We start from the raw sequence: 19,358 nt of genomic DNA on the forward strand, positions 1-19,358 counted from the left end.
CTCCTTTGAGGCTGATGTCCCCTGAATTCAATTTAGAGCGCTTTGTTTAAAGCCAAAATAGCAAACATGTGTAGGGATTAGGGACGCGGGTGGTGCTGTGGGTTAAACCACAGAGCCTAGGACTTGCCGAACAGAAGGTCGGCGGTTCGAATGCCCACAAAGGGGTGAGCTCCCGTTGCTCAGTCCCTGCTCCTGACAACCTAGCAGTTTGAAAGCATGTTCAAAGTGCAAGTAGATAAATAGGTACCACTGTGGAGGGAAGGTAAATGGAGTTTCCATACGCTGCTCTGGTTCGCCAGAAGCGGCTTAGTCATGCTGGCCACATGACCCGGAAGCTACACGCTGGCTCCATCGGCCAGTAAAGCGAGATGAGCACCGCAACCCCAGAGTTGGCCACGACTGGACCGATTGGCCAGGGGTCCCTTTACCTTTACCTTATGTAGGGATTATAAAGGAAGTTTTAAAAGTCTTCTATAAAACAGATAAAGCTCTTCTGGACTGGAAAGATGGGGATTACACATATCTCTAGAATTCAGTGGACAGAGGGCTTGCAGTCCTGAAGGGAATAGTTTCTTAAGAAGGGAGGCAGGACACTAATTTTTTAAAGTGCATTACATAACCACAGGAGTAAGTAGGAGGATAATGAAAGGGGATTGGAATTTGATAAAACACATGCTAATGAATACAGGGTGGCTCAGGAATGGCTGGATGAAGTCCACGTCCAACAATTAGTCAGGGAGGGTAGAACACCTCAAGACATTTTTCATCTACAAGGGAGGGACTTGGAGTCCTGGAATCGTATAAAAGGACTTGCTGCCCATGACTCGAACAAGAGCTCCCCTCACCTTCACCTGAGTACTTCACTTGAGACCTTGGTAAGTGAGAGAACTCCATGCCTTTTGCTGCCTCTTCCTTTCCAAACTTCACTCTCTCTGACTCCTTCTTTGAACCTAGGTCTGCTCCTTTTTGCTCCTCTTCTTTCTCATTTCCTAGGGCTCTTTGGAGAATTAGATATGCTGGACTCCAACTCCCATCATTCCTGGCCATTCGCTGTGCCAGCTGGGTGTTGGAGTCCAACAGTATCTGGAGTGCCAAAAATGTGTCCCCCCCCCCCCATCCTGGTCCACATGGACTGGTGGTGGTTGTACCAAAAATTGTGTCTGTGCATGTCCAGACACCGAAAATCGCTTCTGCACAGGTGTGCTTTATGGAATCTGGGCCTGTGCAGAAGCAATTTCCGGTGCCATGAATATACGCAGATGCGATTTCCAGCCCACGCCGGTCCAGCCCACGGACGATCTCCATGGGAGTGATCCATCCCATCACCGGTTAACCTTGCTGACCCCTGGTTTGCACCATGTCAGGGTTCAACAGTGACTGACTTCATGGGGCTGTTGAAACCCAGCGGATCTATTTCCTCAACGTGGGGCTTGTGGAATGATGAACTGATCCTGGGACCCACAGCTATGGCAACCCTTTCGCTGCCTGCTGCTGTCAATAGAGATTGGGCCTGATTTTGACCCATCACCTTGTTACAGTCTCATTATTTTGCTGCTCTCATGGGTCACATAATGCGACTACTTGGGCAAATGTGGCCTCAGAGTTAGCCATCGTGATATTCTAATGATTTTAAGTTGCCCTTCATTGACAACACTCTCTACACCAATTTTCTGCTTACATTCCAATCAAGTAATGCTGGAGCAGGTTTCTTTCTTCATAAAGTGTTGTTTTATTTTTAGTTAAAAGCTGCACAACCAGTGCCTCAACCATATCGCCCCTGACATATTTCTTTGAGTCTTGGTTCAGGCACGTCCTCATTACCTCTGTGTTGGATGCAGGATTAACTTTTGGAAAATTGCAAGAGAGAGAGGGAGGGAGGGAGGGAGGGAGGTGGGGAAGGCAGGATTACCTTGAAACTCTGCAAAACGACTTCTGCCTGAACTGAACAGCTCTTCCATCCCTAAAAATGCATGGCTCAGTGAAGAATGGTCTTTTTGAAAGCTAGTTTGCACAGTGTTCAATTACCACATCAATGGTATCCCATGTTAAATGCACAGCAGCATAAATTCAAAGGCTAATCATTCACTTAATGGCTGCCTCTAGTTTCCCCTTCGTTCATCAGCTGCTTGTGAATATCTCTCCCCTCTGATTTAAAAGAATCTTCCTGCCTCCTTTACTGTGAGAAACAAAAATTTTACATTGTGGTTTTACCACTATTGCTCATTTGATCTGATTTGAATCCTTACCTGCCGTTTGCTATAAGGTCCCATGCTGGGTTATTACAATAAAATATACAATTACATAAAAATAAAACTGGTCCAACCATAAAATGAGAAAAGGGTAAGAACAATTAAACACAGTTCCATATATAACTCAGTCAAAATGTAGTGCAGACTGGGATAATCATAACCGTAATCATAAGAGTCATAAGAATTAAGCCCTGCCCATCTGGCTGGGTTGCCCCAGCCACTCTGGGCAGCTTCTAACACATATATTCCACTTCAAAAGCTTCTCATTGAAGGAGGAAGGCCTTCAATGGTTTAATTTGTTGGGTAGGTGCTAAATTATCAAATAAAACATTCCTAGTCTCTTGACTGACTAATAAGCATAATAAGCCTTTAGAAGGAATTAGCACATTTTGTGCCCCGTAACTGTGTTGGTACAGCCAATAGCCAGGAATGATGGGAGTTGTAGTCCTTTAACTCTGAGAGAATCCCTACAAGTGCCCCGAGTGTGGGAAATGTTTCAGTCAGAGCTCATGCCTTAAGAAGCACCAGGGGATTCACACAGGGGAGAAACCTTTCATGAGCCTCAAATGTGGGAGAAGGTTCAATCGGAACAAACATTAGACCAGGCACCAGAAAAACCACACAGTGTGATTTTTGATTTTATAAAAAATGCTTTTCCGTTGGACGTTCATCTCCATAATTACAGCCACTATAGAATAAGTAAAGCCAGGTATTGTGAAATAGTAAGCCTTTCCCCATCTTCCAAAGGAACTTTTGTCCATCACTCTTATTGGAGGAATATCATCAGGGAAATAATAAATTGGATACAATTGCCAGTTTTCTTCTAAAATGTCCTTTCCCCCATCTGGCTCCTACTCTCCATCCACTTCTTCAACAGAATTCTAGTATCTTCCCCAGATTATATTCTACAATGTGTTATTTCCGTTTTACTCATTTTAAAATGACATCCCATTGTCAACACCTTCAGACAGCTCAGCTCTCAGGTTTTCCCGTGGATTTTGAGACTTGCTCTCGTGGCCTCTGGTTTCTGATTGGTTTTTACCAAATTCTTGGAAGCTGTGATAGGTGGATGAGGAAGAGAGAGAGAGAGAGAGAGAGAGAGAGAGAGAATGAGAATGAGAGTAAATCTAATACCAAGCTCTGTAGTGATGCCCGCACCCTCCTTTTCCTCTAATTGCTTCTGTTTTATATATTCAATCTTCCACCCTATTTCCTAATTTATTATCATTGAAAACTGTGTATGTAATATCTTAATGTCCTGTTTTACTGTCTCTTTTCGAGGGAAATTTGTTAATTCTTTTTCTTTCCTTTTTATGTGTTTTTCCAATCTTTCTTTGCCTCTGTTATTTATGTGGATGTCATGGATGCTTCAAGTCTATGATTCTAAGTGTTTCCCTCCTTTTTTTTTCAGATTAACAGCTGCCGTTCAAGATGCCATCTATGAACATCAGTGTATCCATCCAGCCTCGTCCCATTCCTGTTCCTGTTCCTTTTCCTTTTCCTGTTCCTGGTAGAATTACTACAACGCCTAAAATATATAGAGGTGGTTTCGGTAGAATCACCGACATCAACTTTATGTGAATAAATGCAGGGCTCACTGCATCTTACCTGAAATACAACTAGCTCTACGACTCTGGTAACAGCTCCTTTACTGAGAGAAGGATTAACTCATTCCTCTTTTGAATCTGAACATGATCCCCAGAGGAAAGGGGGGAAATGGTCCCTGAATTGCATGTGTAGGATGAATAGCTGGTGATTGCATGGGCTCAGGTATCAGAAATGCTGGGTCTTCCCTTCTAGACAAGCCCAAATGGACTGGCTCAAGGATCTCTTAGCATCTCTGACACTCAGGTCTACACCTCTCTGCTCAGTGCGTCTTTCGGTTTTCCTCCCTTTTCTCTTGGATATGCACCTTTTTCTCCCCTTGTACCTAATGTACTTTGACCAAAATTTGTGGGACACCAAAGTGTGACTGACATACACTTGTCATTCATTGATGGATCTCTGAATATGATGCTTCCAGTTTCCCAAGAAGCTCTGTTCTTCTCTGTATCCCTTTGATTAAATCACAGCAGGCAACCTTAAAACAGTCTTTTAATTATTTTACACTTCAATGCATTGTTTGCTTTTATTCTTATTCTTATTCTTATTTGAATTTATATATTGCCCCATACCAGGAGGTCTCAAGGCTGTTCACAGAACAAAATCAAAATATAACACCACAAAATATATAAACAAGATAAAAGCAACAACCCAATAACACCCCTCCAAACCCCCACATTTTAAAAGGGCATAGGATGTCAATCAAATCAACCAAAGGCTCCATTAAAATGGAACATTTTTGGCTGGCGCCTAAAGGTGTATAATGAAGGCACCAGGTGAACTTTCCTGGGGAGAGCATTCCACAGACGGGGAGCCACCACAGAGAAGGCTCTGTTCCCAAGTTGCCACCCTCCAGACTTCTCAATCTCCCACCCATCTGGTCTAGGGAACCACCCACTAACAGTGTCTCAGTCTTATCTAGACATCATACAGGGCAACCAAAGCAGTTTCTGTGCCAAAACTGTTCCTAATCCTCGATTGAAATGGATCCAGAAAAGCAGTTTCTTCCGAAAACGCCTTGTTCTGGTCTGCGACCACTCGCTCCAGAACCTTGCTCAGGAAAGGGAGATTAGCAACTGGCCTGTAGTTACTTAGATTTTCCAAATCCAGGGAAGGTTTCTTAAGAAGTGGATTTACCACTGCCTCCTCCAAACAGGCAGGGACCACAATTGCTTAACTTTATGTCATGCAGCATAAAGTTAACATAAAGTTAACATAAAGTTAAGAGAAACAACCCAATAACCCCATAATGTTAACATACATTATGTCATGCAACTGTCCCCCCCACTAAAATAAGTCTCACCTATCTGTATCACCACTGCTTGTGGTTCCATTAAGTTTCCTTTTATTAGACTTATAGTCATTCATAGAATCATGGAAGTGTAGAGACGGAAGGGACCTTGGGAGTCATATAGGAGAAGGACAGTCCACCACGTTGCAAAGTAGTGCAGTCCACTGTTCAAAATCTCTCAGAGACTCGTCACTTCTATAGACATTCCTTCCATCACATGGAAGATGGAGCGAGCTTGTTTTTCTCCTGCTTCAGAGTGTAGGACCAGAACCAATAGATTCAAATGAGAAGAAAGGAGATTCCGACCATCAGGCATTTCTGATGGTAAGAGCTATATAGTGGACTTCTGGAGGATTTTAAATAGAGGCTGGATCACCACCTGTCAGGTAAATAAGCCACAGGCATGTGAATGCATGGAAATTAGTGAAGGAATTAGAACACTTCGTAGCATGGATATAATGGTTAAACCCAAAAGTATTACAAAACATAGACCCTATTATACCAAGGGAAAGTAATGAAAGTATTCCAATGCCCTGACTCACTTTATCAGCCATGTTTGTAGGCTGATACCGTCAGTTTTGCAGCCTCGTTCCCAGTGATACTTGCACAGCACTTTATCCCAGGCTGGATTTATCCAGCTTCCTAGCAGCTGGTGGAAAATGATGCAGGCACCTATTTTGCAGAAAGGCATGTTTGTCTCTGCATCCAGAGAGCAGGGACTTCCAGAGCAAGCGCAAGAGCAGGCAAGGGTGAGGGAACGTGGCCAGAGGAGGGGTGGAGGAACGAAAACACATGAGGGGAAGGAAAGTGATCAAAGAAGCAAGCAGTAAGTCAATGGGGAAATGAGCAGCAGGAAGCACCAATGGAGTGTTTGCTACCTGCCCTCTGTCTTTGGGATCTTTGCTCTCCTACTTTTAAGGGTCACTGTGTTCTGGGAGATGGGGGCCTGGAATGCTTGCTAAGGACACCATGTCAGCCAGCTGCCATTCCTGTTCTGCCTCCTCCTCTCCCAATTTCCCCCCTCATCTGCACTGAGCTGTGACCTCCCTCAAACCATGGCTGTAAATCAATACTGTCTTCCTCTTCCTCCTCCCTGGAAGGGTCAGGATGGAGAGGCAGTCTCCCACCCTCCTCCTCTGCCCAGTCCCAGACAACTGTATAATCTTTGGGGTCACTCACACCGTTTCCACCATTCACCACAGGTGGAAAATAAGTGGTATAGAAACCTTTGACATTGTCCCAGATTACTTCTGGAAGAGCATCAATGCCGGCGATCAATGTCATGTAGTGTCTGGCTATTTACCAGATGGAGGGGGACGCCATTCCTGATAGGGATGACTCCCCCTATGGGAGACAGGCAGGGTCTTGCAGCATTCTCTGCAGAGGGCAGGAATCACCCTGTCTCTCCAGACCAACCCTGCCTGCTGCAAAGGTGGTTGGGTCTTCACGTCTCTCTCAGTGTGTAAAGAGAAACCCTTGCTTGAGTGCTTGTGTTGTGGGGTTTCCCCTTTGTCCAGTCCTCTCCTTCATCATTTTGATCATCTTTGTTTTACTGTTTTCAATCAGTTTCATTGCCAGCAATCTGAAGGTTGGGAGCCTATGTACGTCTCTATATTTCAGTTGGGGGAAATTACCCTATTGTGTATGGAAGCTTTCATGCAACCTTTACGAAATACCACAGGATAAAAGAGAAATCAATGGTTATGCAATAGATGCTGATATAGAGGAGGGATGGGTGTTGGATACCCTCCATCTTTTCTCTGGAAGCTAAGGCTTGGAAAAGACCCAATATGGAAGCCTACTGGCCAAAATATTGGGAACTGTTAGAAAAAGATGGGGATAATTGGAAATTGCAGAGTATGGAGAAAATGAAGGATAAAGTGCGAGACTGGTTACATTACGCTCAGATTAAGGAAATTTTTAAAAGTGACAAAAAGCTAGGATTCCAGGTGGAGAAATCGAAGTTGGAAACAGAACTGTTAGAACCTAAGACTAAGGTACTTTCAAGAATGTATAATTTGCTGCTGAAATGGAATACGCAAGACGAAATGGTTAAGTCGGCTATGATAAAATGGGCACAGGACATTGGGCATAACATTATGTTTGAGGACTGGGAAAGGTTGTGGACCACTGGGTTGAATTTTACTGCATGTAATGCTTTGAAAGAAAATGTAATGAAAATGATATACAGATGGTACATGACCCCAGTTAAACTTGCCAAAATATACCATTCGTCTGATAATAAATGTTGGAAATGTAAAGAAAATGAAGGAACATTCTTCCACCTCTGGTGGACTTGCCCCAAAGTGAAGGCCTTCTGGGAAATGATATATAATGAGTTGAAAAAGGTGTTTAAGTATACCTTTACCAAGAAACCAGAGGCCTTTCTTCTGGGCATTGTCGACCAGAAGGTGTTAAAGAAAGATAGAACATTTTTCATGTACGCAACAACAGCAGCAAGGATACTACTTGCTAAGAACTGGAAAATTCAAGATCTACCCACACTGGAAGAATGGCAGATGCAACTGATGGACTATATGCAACTGGCGGAGATGACTGGCAGAATCCGAGACCTGGGAGAAGAAAGGATTGAAGAAGATTGGAAGAAATTCAAGACCTACCTGCAGAAATATTGTGACTTAGTGGAATGTTAAGAAGGATGCTTGGTTATAAATAATTGGCCATCATTAAAATAGATTAAGAATTGATGATAAGAGAGATTAAGAGAAACAATTAGTAGGAGAATTATCTTATGGTATTTAAGCAAGTGGTTATAGATTTGGAAATAAGATGATAATTTGCTTGACAAAAATTTATTAAAGATGTAAATGGGAGCGGGAGACGTGAGGAAGTTCAAGGATATCATGAAACTTTGTTAAAACAAAGCAATAATGTTTATTACTATTGTATTTTTTTTCTAAAAACTCTAATAAATATTTATATAAAAAAAAATAGATGCTGATATAGAGGAGGGATGGGTGTTAGATACCCTCCATCTTTTCTCTGATGAATATAGGGAAGTTCCATTCCACAATGAAACTTTACTTCTTATACTCCACACATCTTACTGGGCTGCCCCAGGCACTCTACAAAACATAATAAAACATTGAACATTTTAAAAACTTCCCTATACAAGATTGCCATCAAACAGCTTGGGGGTTGGCTAACTCCATACCCTCCAACATTTCTCCTATGAAAATAGGGACATCTGTTGTGGTTCTGGCCTCTCAGGAGTTAACACTCCAGGAGCGTTCTTATCAACTGGGTGCACTGCCCACATGATCCCTCCATTTCTCCTTTGATCTGAGCTCTCTCTGGAGAGCAGTCTGTCTGAGAACCTTAGGAAGGTCCTTTCGTTTTGTTAAGAGGCAGAAAGCTGCAAACATGCAGAGCCCTTGCAGCAGACTCAGTGGGTCAAAAGATATACGACCCAACAAACTTTAACAACATCCCAAGGAAATGTGGGACATTCCAGGATGAGTACATTTCCGAGCACAATTCAAAGTGTTGGTGCTGACCTTTAAAGCCCTAAACGGCCTTGGTCCAGTTTACCTGAAGGAGTGTCTCCACCCCCATTGTTCTGCCTGGACACTGAGGCCCTGTGCTGAGAGCCTTCTGGCGGTTCCCTCACTCCAATAAGCCAAGTTACAGGGAACCAGGCAGAGGGCCTTCTTGGTAGTGGCACCCTCTCCCTGCGGAACACCCTCCCACCAGGAGGGTCTAACAGAAAAACTACCACCAGACTTTTAGAAGACATCTAAAGGCAGCCCTGTTTAGGGAAACTTTTTATCTTTCCCGGTCTATTGTATTTTAATATTCTGTTGGGAGCCACCGAGAGTGGCTCGGGAAACCCAGCCAGATGAGCAGGGTATAAAAAATAAATTATTATTATTATAGGAGCCAGGGGGTATTCAGAGCCCCCATAAAATATTTGAGGGGTCTGCCGTGTCTGCACCGTGTCATTTGATCCATTATGTGGGGCAGGGCTTAAACACCTCCCCGAACATTATATTCAAGTTGACAGCCTGTCCACAAAATTCCAACAGAACCCTGAGGTATTTGGAATGTGTCCCCCCCCCCCCCGGTTCCCAACCTCAATCTTTTTCTTTCCCAACCTCCCACGTTTTGTGGTGCAATTTAGCTTTCAGAGTAAAATACCCCACCCCACCACCCACCCACAAAAAGTATCATGTTTCTCAGGAATAGGATCAAAGCTGGGTGTTAGCTCAGGAGTGAGGGGCAAGTATTAATGAAACCCACAGAGAACAGGTGCTATGCTGAAGCTAAGTTTAATGCATAAGAGGAAGACAGAGAACATTTTCATTCCAGAAACCAAGGAAGAATTGCTTTCCAGACATTTTGCAGAAAGGTAAATCAAACATTGATGGTACATAAACATTCAGAGTTGTATTATGTTTCTATAGCATTCAAGCGCAATACAAGTTGGAGGCATTAAAAAAATTGCCCCTTAGCTGGAGATAAATTCCATACATAGCAAAAGCCCAGAAGAAGAAGAAGAAGAGGTTGGGATCAACACATCCTAGGAAGCAGTTGCATGTTTGTAAGACAAACATGGATGAGCCAAGCATCTGGGAATCCTGCAGACTTGGTGGGCACCAAGGCCCATCAGATAATCAGCCGTGAAGCCATGCCAAGTTCATCAGTTGCTGGTGAGGGCATTCTGCTGGTCTGAGTGCTTCCTTTAATAGCATGAATAGCGTCCAGAGCAGCCGTATCCCAGGCCAGTTCCAAAGGAGGATGTGCCCACACAGGCGGTGTGTCCTCCCACACAAGCTGGCTCACCCGAGGCACAGAGCATTGCTCCTGGGATAGTCACACAACATGGAGGTGGCTGGATGCATACTTGCGATGGTGGTAACTGAGTCATGCAACCAACACTGGCAGAAGGATGTATAGCGAGGCTACTTGATGACACTCCACCACCACTTGAACCCCCAAAGCCCCCACATCCCCCCAAACCCCCAAAGCCACAACTTGATTTCAGTGAGCCCAGACAGCCAACTGGGTAAGAGCAGGAGGAATTGTAGCCATAGGTCATTTTGGAGTGATGGGTACTGGATCTGAAATGATGATGAGCAAACATTCATCCAATTTATTCATGATTCACGCATCCAATTTATAACAAAACAACAACCATAACAACAAGCCCTACCACCAGCAGTGAAGAAGAAGGAGAGGAAGAAGGGGAGATTATAACACAATCGGCAAGCCCATTTTAAAAAAACACCATATCATTAAAAAATCCCAAGCCAGCTATAGTGCATCAGTCCAGCATTGGAGGCCTCTTGGTGGTGTCACCAACGGGTTTGTCTCCCTTGCGACCTCATGAGATGGTCTTCTTCCAGGCAGTTCCCCCCTTTTGGAACACATTGCACACTGCTGTGTGTGTATCTCCTTATGATAGATAGACTTTGAGAAAAGATCTAAAAGCATTCTTGTTTACCCTTGTCTGTTCCTGCGAACCCTGAAATTACCGGTATTACATTTTCATGCTTTTCTTTTAGGTTTCTAGGAGTTGAAGGTTGTCAAGACCCCTCAGAATAAACTATGAAGGGTATGAGAGCACAGGAAAACTCAAAGAAATGTAAGATATTAATTCTGTTATATATTTGTGTCCTTCCCTTTCTCGTACACAAACCCTTTTTCTAGATGATACCATTTTTGTTGTGTTTCCCCAGCCACTCTGGGCGGCTTCCAACTGAATATTAAAAACAGTACAGCACCAGACATTAAAAACTTCCCTAAAGAGGGCTGCCTTCAGTTGTCTTTTAAAAGTAAAATAGTTGTTTATTGCCTTGACATCTGCTGGGAGGGTGCTCCACAGGGCAGGCGCCACTACCGAGAAGGCCCTCTGTCTGGTTCCCTGTAACCTTACTTCTTGAAATGAGGGAACCGCCAGAAGGCCCTCGGCGATGGATCTCAGTGTCTGGGCTGAATTATGGGGGTGGAGATGCTCCTTCAGGTATACAGGAACCGAGGCCATTTAGGGCTTTAAAGGTCAGCACCAACACTTTGAATTGTACTCAGAAATGTACTGGGAGCCAATGCAGATCTCTCAGAACCGGTGTGATGTGGTCCCGGCGACCACTCCCAGTCACCATCTAGCTGCCGCATTCTGGATTAATTGCAGTTTCTGGGTCACCTTCAAAGGTAGTCCCACGTAGAGTGCATTGCAGTAGTCCAAGCAGGAGATAACTAGAGCATGCACCATTCTGGCATGACAGTCTGCGGGCAGGTAGGGTCTTAGCCTGCGTACCAGGTGGAGCTGGTAGACAGCTGCCCTGGACACAGAATTAACCTGTGCCTTTATGGACAGCTGTGAGTCCAAAATGACTCCCAGGCTGCGTACCTGGTCCTTCAGGGGCACAGTTACCCCATTCAGGACCAGGGAATCCCCCACAACCGCCCGCCCCCTGTCCCCCAGAAACAGTACTTCTGTCTTGTCAGGATTCAACCTCAAACTGTTAGCTGCCATCCATCCTCCAACCGCCTCCAGGCACTCACACAGGACCTTCACCGCCTTCACTGGTTCCGATTTAAAGGAGAGGTAGAGCTGGGTGTCATCTGCATACTGATGAACACCCAGCCCACTACAAAAATATTAAATAAATATCTGAACATTGATAGCCCAATGCCTTCAGTGGTCACATATTCATATTCATATTCATATTCATGTTTAGTTGGAATCTCATAATACCCAAAAAATCCAATTTCTTGTAATATTAACTTTTCCTCCAACTCCCATCATCCCTTGGCCAAATTGGCTAAGCTTGATGCTATTTGGAATGCAACAGCCCCCTGGCAGCCACAGGTTTCCCACCCGTTCTCCAGCAACAGAAAGGAGGTATGTTCTGTCATCCATGCCACAGCCCTTAAGATGTTTTGCAATGGATGGTATATGGCCTCGTAATAACCTCTTCCTTCCTTACACTCTTCCCTTTTATGTTATGCTTTTTCAGTTCCAAAGCTAAACTTACACCAAGAAGCAAATTAAGGCTTAAAGGGGCCCTGCTAAAAATCCGGAGAGCCCCCAGCACCAGTCTGTGTGGACCAGGAATAGGGTGGGGGTATCTGTGAGCCTCCACATGTTGTTGGACTCCAAGACCCATCAGGCTCTGCTGGCAATGGCCAGGAATGATGGGAGTTGTAGTCCAGCAAGTCTGGGAGGACCACTGATATTCCACGTCGCTCCTGTAGACACGACTGAACTAGGTGGAGGATTGCTCTGACTCCATATGAAAGGAGCCTTCCTACATTGCCAAAATGCCGTAGGACTGACAAAGAAGATGAGCAAGGAGAGGCAGGTCTGGGTTCAAGGAAGGAGACAAAGAGAGTGAAGTTTGGACAGGAATAGGCAGCAAAAGGCATGGAGTTCTCTCACTTACCAAGGTCTCAGGAGAAGTACTCAGGTGAAGGTGAGAGGAGCTGTTGTTCGAATCGTGGGCAGCAAGTCCTTTTATACAATTCCAGGACTGCAAGTCCCTCCCTTGTAGACGAAAACTGCCTTCAGGTGTCCTACCCTCAAAGGCCCTGACTAATTATTGGAAGCAGACTTCATCCAGCCATTCCTGAGCCGCCCTGTATTCATTAGCATGTGTTTTATCCAATTCCATTCCCCTTTCATTATCCTCCTATTTACTCCTTTTAATGATTAATTATGATACGTTTTACAATTGGTGTCGCCCCCTGCTTCGTAAAGAATGCATGCTTGTCAAGGCTTCAAGCCCCCTTTCCACTGAATTCTAGAGATTTGTGTAAACCCCATCTTCCCACGCTGGGATGGGTTTATCTGTTTTAAAAAGCCATTTAAACTTCCCTTATAATCCCTACATGTGTTTGCTTTAAACAAAGCCCTCCAAATTGAATTCAGTGGACATCAGCCTCAAAGGGAGCTTCCTTAAGCAAAGTCAGCCATTGGTGCATCTAGCTCAATATTGCCTAGACTTTCACCCTGCAACTTCCCCAAAATGCATTATGAGCAGCAGTGCCCTTGCAGAGGAACAGCGCACAGTATTGAATCCTCCACTTTACTGCTTGAGAGTGGAGGATTCAATCCTGCTTGGGGGTCTACGTCCAAAGGGCATTCGCTGTGTCTTCCTGCCTCCTTTGATCTGTCTGGGTGGGCTCACCCAGGGTGTTCCAGGGCTGTGTCCTCCCAACTCAACCATGATCCTCCCAAATGGGGAAGGTTTGAACTCTGAGTGAATCCAGTGAACAGCCTCACCATCTAATCCAGCTTCCTGTTCCTCCAGCCAGATGCCTATGGGAAGCCCACTGGAGAACTGACTCCGAACATCAACAAGCAACATATCGGCTAATAATATACAGTGGTATCTCGGGTTAAGAAATTGATTCGTTCTGGAGGTCCATTCTTAACCTGAAACTGTTCTTAACCTGAGGTACCACTTTAGCTAATGGGGCCTCCTGCTGCTACCGCGACACCGCCACACAATTTCTGTTCTCATCCTGAAGCAAAGTTCTTAACCTGAGGCACTATTTCTGGGTTAGCAGAGTCTGTAACCTGAAGCATCTGTAACCTGAAGCATCTTTAACCCAAGGTACCACTGTACTGACAATATTTTTATAACACTATACCCGCAGCGGGGTGAGCTCCCGTCATTCGGTCCCAGCTCCTGCCCACCTAGCAGTTCAAAAGCACTCTTAAGTGCAGGTAGAAAAATAGGTAGCGCTTTATAGCGCGAAGGTAAACGGCGTTTCCGTTTGCTGCGCTGGTGCTGGCTCACCAGCTGCAGCTTCGGCAGACTGCCCACGTGACCCGGATGTGTCTTCAGACGGCGCCGGCTCATGGCCTCTAGAGCGAGATGAGCACACAACCCCAGAGTCAGACACGACTGGCCCATACGGGCAGGGGTACCTTTACCTTTACTGTATCAAAATTCATAAACAGAAGACTAATAATAATAAATTTTATTTATGCCCCGCCCTCCCTGGCCAGAGCCAGGCTCAGGGCGAATAACCAGTAAAATGACAGTAAAATCATAATAGGGGGTTAAAACCCAATTTAAAATACAGGTTAAAATGCAATTTAAAATGCAGCCTCTTTTTAAAAGTAGCCCATAGATCAAAACCATAAGGGGAGGGAAAACATAAGGGTCAGACTGAGTCCAAACCAAAGGCCAGGCAGAACAGCTCTGTCTTGTAGGCCCTGCGGAGCAATGTCAAGTCCCGCAGGGCCCTAGTCTCTTGTGGCAGAGCATTCCACCAAGGCGGGGCCAGTACTGAAAAGGCTCTGGCCCTAGTTGCAACCAATCTAAACACCTTGCGACCTGGGACCTCCAAAATGTTGTCATTTGTGGACCTTAAGGTCCTCCGTGGGGCATGCCAGGAGAGGCGGTCCCGTAGGTTCGTGTGTCCTAGGCCGCATATGTGCATGGAGTCACAAACTAATAAGAATCAGATAAATTTTCCAAACCAGGAATGGTAGGATTGGTAAGTCACTGTCAAGGATCACCGAGAGAGGGGCAGAATGCCTTTACACAGTCAATATCCTATCCAAAATGTAGTTGGAAGTGAGTTGGAGCACGGTGGTGCTATGGGCACAACACTACAAATGTGAAATGATGGGTGCTCCAAACTTTGCAATAGGGTGTATAACATCTCATGCCACCCAGCACTTGATATTTAGCCGATTTTTGGGAATTCTGGTAGAATTCAGTCTGCCTTTGGAATTCAATCGACCTTTCCCTCCAATGAGCAAAGGGTCGGGTATACATGGTCCCACCTCCCCTATTTAATCATCATGACAGCACTACCAAGTGGCTTGGGATGAGCGATTTTGACTGGCCCAAGGTCATGCTGTGAGTTTAATGGCAGAGTGAGGATTTGGACATGAATCTCCTAGGCTCTAGCCCTACACACACACACACAAAGACATCATTGCCCAGGTGTGTGAGTGTATGTGTTTGTGTGTATTCCTAGTCTCTATATAGAGAGACAGTCCAGGAAGCTTGAAACAAATGTCATAGAGAAAGAAAAGCACAATGTAAAAGCAAGAGAGGGAAGAGTTATCCCGCCCAGCAACTTAAACTCATTCTGAAAGCCAACTTTGATGGAGGAACAAGGTTTGGAGCATGAATGATCCATCTTTAGCACTTTGCATCCTGTCTCTTTGCTTTGGGGAGGCCATAAAATTAAGTAAAAATACTCAGACATAAGCAGTCTGAGCTGCTAAATGGTCCAGCAGTGCCGCTTTGATTTCTTCAATATTACAGGGTAGCCATATGCAGTCAAAACAAATAGGTGGGACAAGATGCTCAGATCTTTATGGATGTATTGCTCATTGACTATTGTGGGAATTATTAAGGCTGGAGTTAATAAATGAAAAACAGCAGGTGTTTTTACACAGACACTCGTGGATAGTCACACGTACCACCTCAGACTTCCATATAATAGTCAGGTTGGCAGCTAATTTGTGTCAAAACAAACCAACCACTTTGTAAGTGAATATGTCTGTCTGGGGCTTTGAGCAGGACTGGGGAGCAGACCTCGCAACCACCCCCAGGGCTTTGAGCAGGACTTCCTTGACTGGATCCTGGCATGCCCCGGTTTGGCTCCTGCCAAAGAAACACTTTTTGAGGGGCCACACACCCCAATTTCCCTATTGGAGGGTGTCGGGTAGTCTTTCCCAGCTAGGCCTACGTTTCCTTCACAAGCCATAGATGGAATTGCTGTCAGGTATATTCTTTTGCCATGGTGAGTTGTGAACCAGGAGCTCCTTTGCAAACTGGAGAGACTGTCATGGGCACCACAACTGTGCATCCCAAACCTCTACTGCTGCTTACAATAGAAGGCTTCTGGCACGGAGAAGGGCTGTGGATCAGTGGTTTTAAAAAGTGCACCATCCTAGTTCTGTCTTATAAAAATCCTGCTCATGTCGCTCTTTCTCCCTGCTTCTCCCCCCCCCCAAAAAAATTACTTCTTCTTTGGAATGTCAAAAGCTGTTCTGTTTCCCCTACCCTTGCCCTCCTTCTTTGCCCCCACCCACCCAAACATACATCCATTCGTCGTTTTGTCTTTGTTCATCCTCTGCTTATTGAGATACTGCCCTGTTTATGGTTGGGGGTTTTTTTTGGGGGGGGGGTTGTTTATTTTAATAATATAAAAAGTGTGTGAAGCCTGGTTTGTGAAGCCTGCTTGGGTCTCTGTTATACTCCAGAGCATGGGTAGGCAAACTAAGGCACAGGGGACAGATCCAGCCCAATCGCCTTCTAAATGCGGCCCATGAACAGTCTGGGAATCAGTGTGTTTTTACATGAGTAGAATCCGTGTTTTATTTAATACACATCTCTGGGTTATTTGTGGGGCATAGGAATATGTTCATTTCCCCCAAAAAATATAGTCTGCCCCCCCCCCACAAGGTCTGAGGGACAATGGACTGGCCCCCTGCTGAAAAAGTTTGCTGCCCACTGACCAGAACATAGGACAATGAAACAAGCTGGGAGATGGTTTGAATGCAAATGGAGGTCAATGCAGATAATACTGAGGAACGTTTAATGGGTGGCTTCATAGACTGGATGGATGGATTCCTGTACTTGATAGTCTTATACTCCCTCTGAAGGAGTGGGTATGTAGTTTGGGGACACTTCTGGATCCATTTCTGTATCTTGAGGCTCAGGTGACCTCAGTAGCACAGAGTGCCTTCCATCAGGAGGACATAGCCCTGGAGCACCCTGGGGAAGCCATCAGGCAGGAAGACACAGGGGAGGCACTCGGCAAGCGGACCCCCAAGCAGGATTGAACTCTCCACTCCTCAGCTGGAACGTGGAGGATACTATTAGCCAGATGGACCCATGGCCTGAGTGCCTGATGTCCCCTGACTTCAATTTCAAAGACTTTTTAAAGGGAACTTTAAAAGGTCTTCTATGAACCAGATGGAACCACCCATGCCTGGGAAGATGGGCTTTACACCAATCTCTAGAACTGAGTGGACTGGGGGCTTGTAACCTTGACATGCACACATTCTTTATGAAGCAGGGGGCAACACCAATTGTAAAAAGTATCATAATTAATCATCAAAAGGAGTGAATAGGAGAATAATGAAAAGGGGAATGGAATTGGATAAGACACATGCTAATGAATACAGGGTGGCTCAGGATGAATTCCGCTTCCAATAATTAGTCAGGGCCTTTGAGGGTAGGACACCTGAAGGCAGTTTTCATCTACAAGGGAGGGACTTGCAGTCTTGGAATCGTATAAAAGGACTTGCTGTCCACGATTCTAACAACAGCTCCTCTCACCTTCACCTGAGTACTTCTCCTGAGACCTTGGTAAGTGAGAGAACTCCATGCCTTTTGCTGCCTATTCCTGTCCAAACCTCACTCTTTTTGTCTCCTTCTTTGAACCCAGACCTGCCTCTCCTTGCTCATCTTCTTTCTCATTTCCTACGGGCGCTTTGGCTATGAAGGAAGACTCCTTTCGTTTGGAGTCAGAGCTATCCTCCATCTAGTTCAGTCCTGTCTACAGGAGGGACGGGGAATATCAGTGGTCCTCCCAGAGTTGCTGGACTACAACTCCCATCATTCCTGGTAATTGGCTGTGCCAGCTGTGCCAGCTGGGCTGATAGGTGTTGGAGTCCAGCAACACCTGGAGGCTCACAGATACCACCACCCTGTTCCTGGTCCACACGGACTGGTGCTGGGGGCTCTCCTAATTTTCCGCAGGGCCCCTTTCCTGCCTTACCTTGAGATGCCAGGCATTTCTTTCTCCAAAGTGTATTTGGCAGGACTTCTAGAACATGTTGTAAAAAATCAGAAATGAAAACAAAATGAAACATGAAGAGGGTAGTTTCTTGGTGCAAGTTTAGCTTTGCAACTGAAAAAGCACAGCATAAAAAGGAAAGGGGGTGAGGAAGGAAGAGGTGATTATGAAGCCATATACCTTCCATTGCCAAATATCATAAGTGATGTGGCATGGATGATGGAACATATCTGCTTTCTGTTGCTGGAGAAAGGGTGGTGAACCTGTGGCTGCCATGAACTTGTTGCATTCCAGGTAGCATCAAGCTCAGCCAATTTGGCCAAGGGCCTGGGAGCTGAAGCAAAAAGTTAATATTACAGGAAATTGGACACCACCAAGAGGCCTACATTGCTGGACTGCTGCACTATAGCTGGTGTTGGATTTTTTATGATAGGGGATGTTTTTAACGTACTTGCAGATTGTGTTATAATCTCCCCTTCTTCCTCTCCTCCTTCTTCACTGCTGGTGGTAGGGCTTGTTGTTATGGTTGTTGTTTTGTTATAAATTGGATGTGTGAATCATGAATAAATTGGATGAATGTTTGCTCATCATCATTTCAGATCCAGTACCCATCACTCCAAAATGACCTATGGCTACAATTCCTCCTGCTGTTACCCAGTTGGCTGCCTGGGCTCGCTGAAATCAAGTTGTGGCTTTGGGGGTTTGGGGGGATGTGGGGGCTTTGGGGGTTCAAGTGGTGGTGGAGTGTCATCAAGTAGCCTCGCTATACATCCTTCTGCCAGTGTTGGCTGCATGACTCAGTTACCACCATCGCAAGTATGCATCCAGCCACCTCCATGTTGTGTGACTATCCCAGGAGCAATGCTCTGTGCCTCGGGTGAGCCAGCTTGTGTGGGAGGACACACCGCCTGTGTGGGCACAGCCTCCTATGGAACTGGCCTGGGATACGGCTGCTCTGGACGCTATTCATGCTATTAAAGGGAGCACACAGACCAGCAGAATGCCCTCACCAGCAACTGATGAACTTGGCATGGCTTCACGGCTGATTATCTGATGGGCCTTGGTGCCCACCAAGTCTGCAGGATTCCCAGATGCTTGGCTCATCCATGTTTGTCTTACAAACATGCAACTGCTTCCTAGGATGTGTTGATCCCAACCTCTTCTTCTTCTTCTTCTGGGCTTTTGCTATGTATGGAATTTATCTCCAGCTAAGGGGCAATTTTTTTAATGCCTCCAACTTGTATTGCGCTTGAATGCTATAGAAACATAATACAACTCTGAATGTTTATGTACCATCTCTCTCATCAAGATCAATGTTTGATTTACCTTTCTGCAAAATGTCTGGAAAGCAATTCTTCCTTGGTTTCTGGAATGAAAATGTTCTCTGTCTTCCTCTTATGCATTAAACTTAGCTTCAGCATAGCACCTGTTCTCTGTGGGTTTCATTAATACTTGCCCCTCACTCCTGTGCCAACACC

At 45.2% G+C, this 19,358-nt stretch overlaps 1 long non-coding RNA gene across 2 annotated transcripts; it reads left to right on the top strand.

Annotated features, from left to right (window-relative positions):
* Positions 1 to 616: 616 nt before the first annotated feature.
* On the top strand, positions 617 to 18,786 carry LOC309358765. Of its 2 annotated transcripts, XR_014163574.1 has the most exons (4): positions 617 to 875; positions 3,661 to 3,792; positions 10,668 to 10,747; positions 18,480 to 18,786. It is a non-coding gene; the product is annotated as an uncharacterized lncRNA (long non-coding RNA). The 2 variants fall into 2 exon arrangements; XR_014163575.1 differs by lacking the exons at positions 10,668 to 10,747; positions 18,480 to 18,786 and having other exon boundaries at positions 3,661 to 4,336.
* The last annotated feature ends 572 nt before the right edge of the window (positions 18,787 to 19,358 follow it).

The sequence above is a fragment of the Podarcis melisellensis genome (genome assembly GCF_964234715.1).
Source record: "Podarcis melisellensis genome assembly, chromosome: 16".
Taxonomy (NCBI): Eukaryota; Metazoa; Chordata; class Lepidosauria; order Squamata; family Lacertidae; genus Podarcis; species Podarcis melisellensis.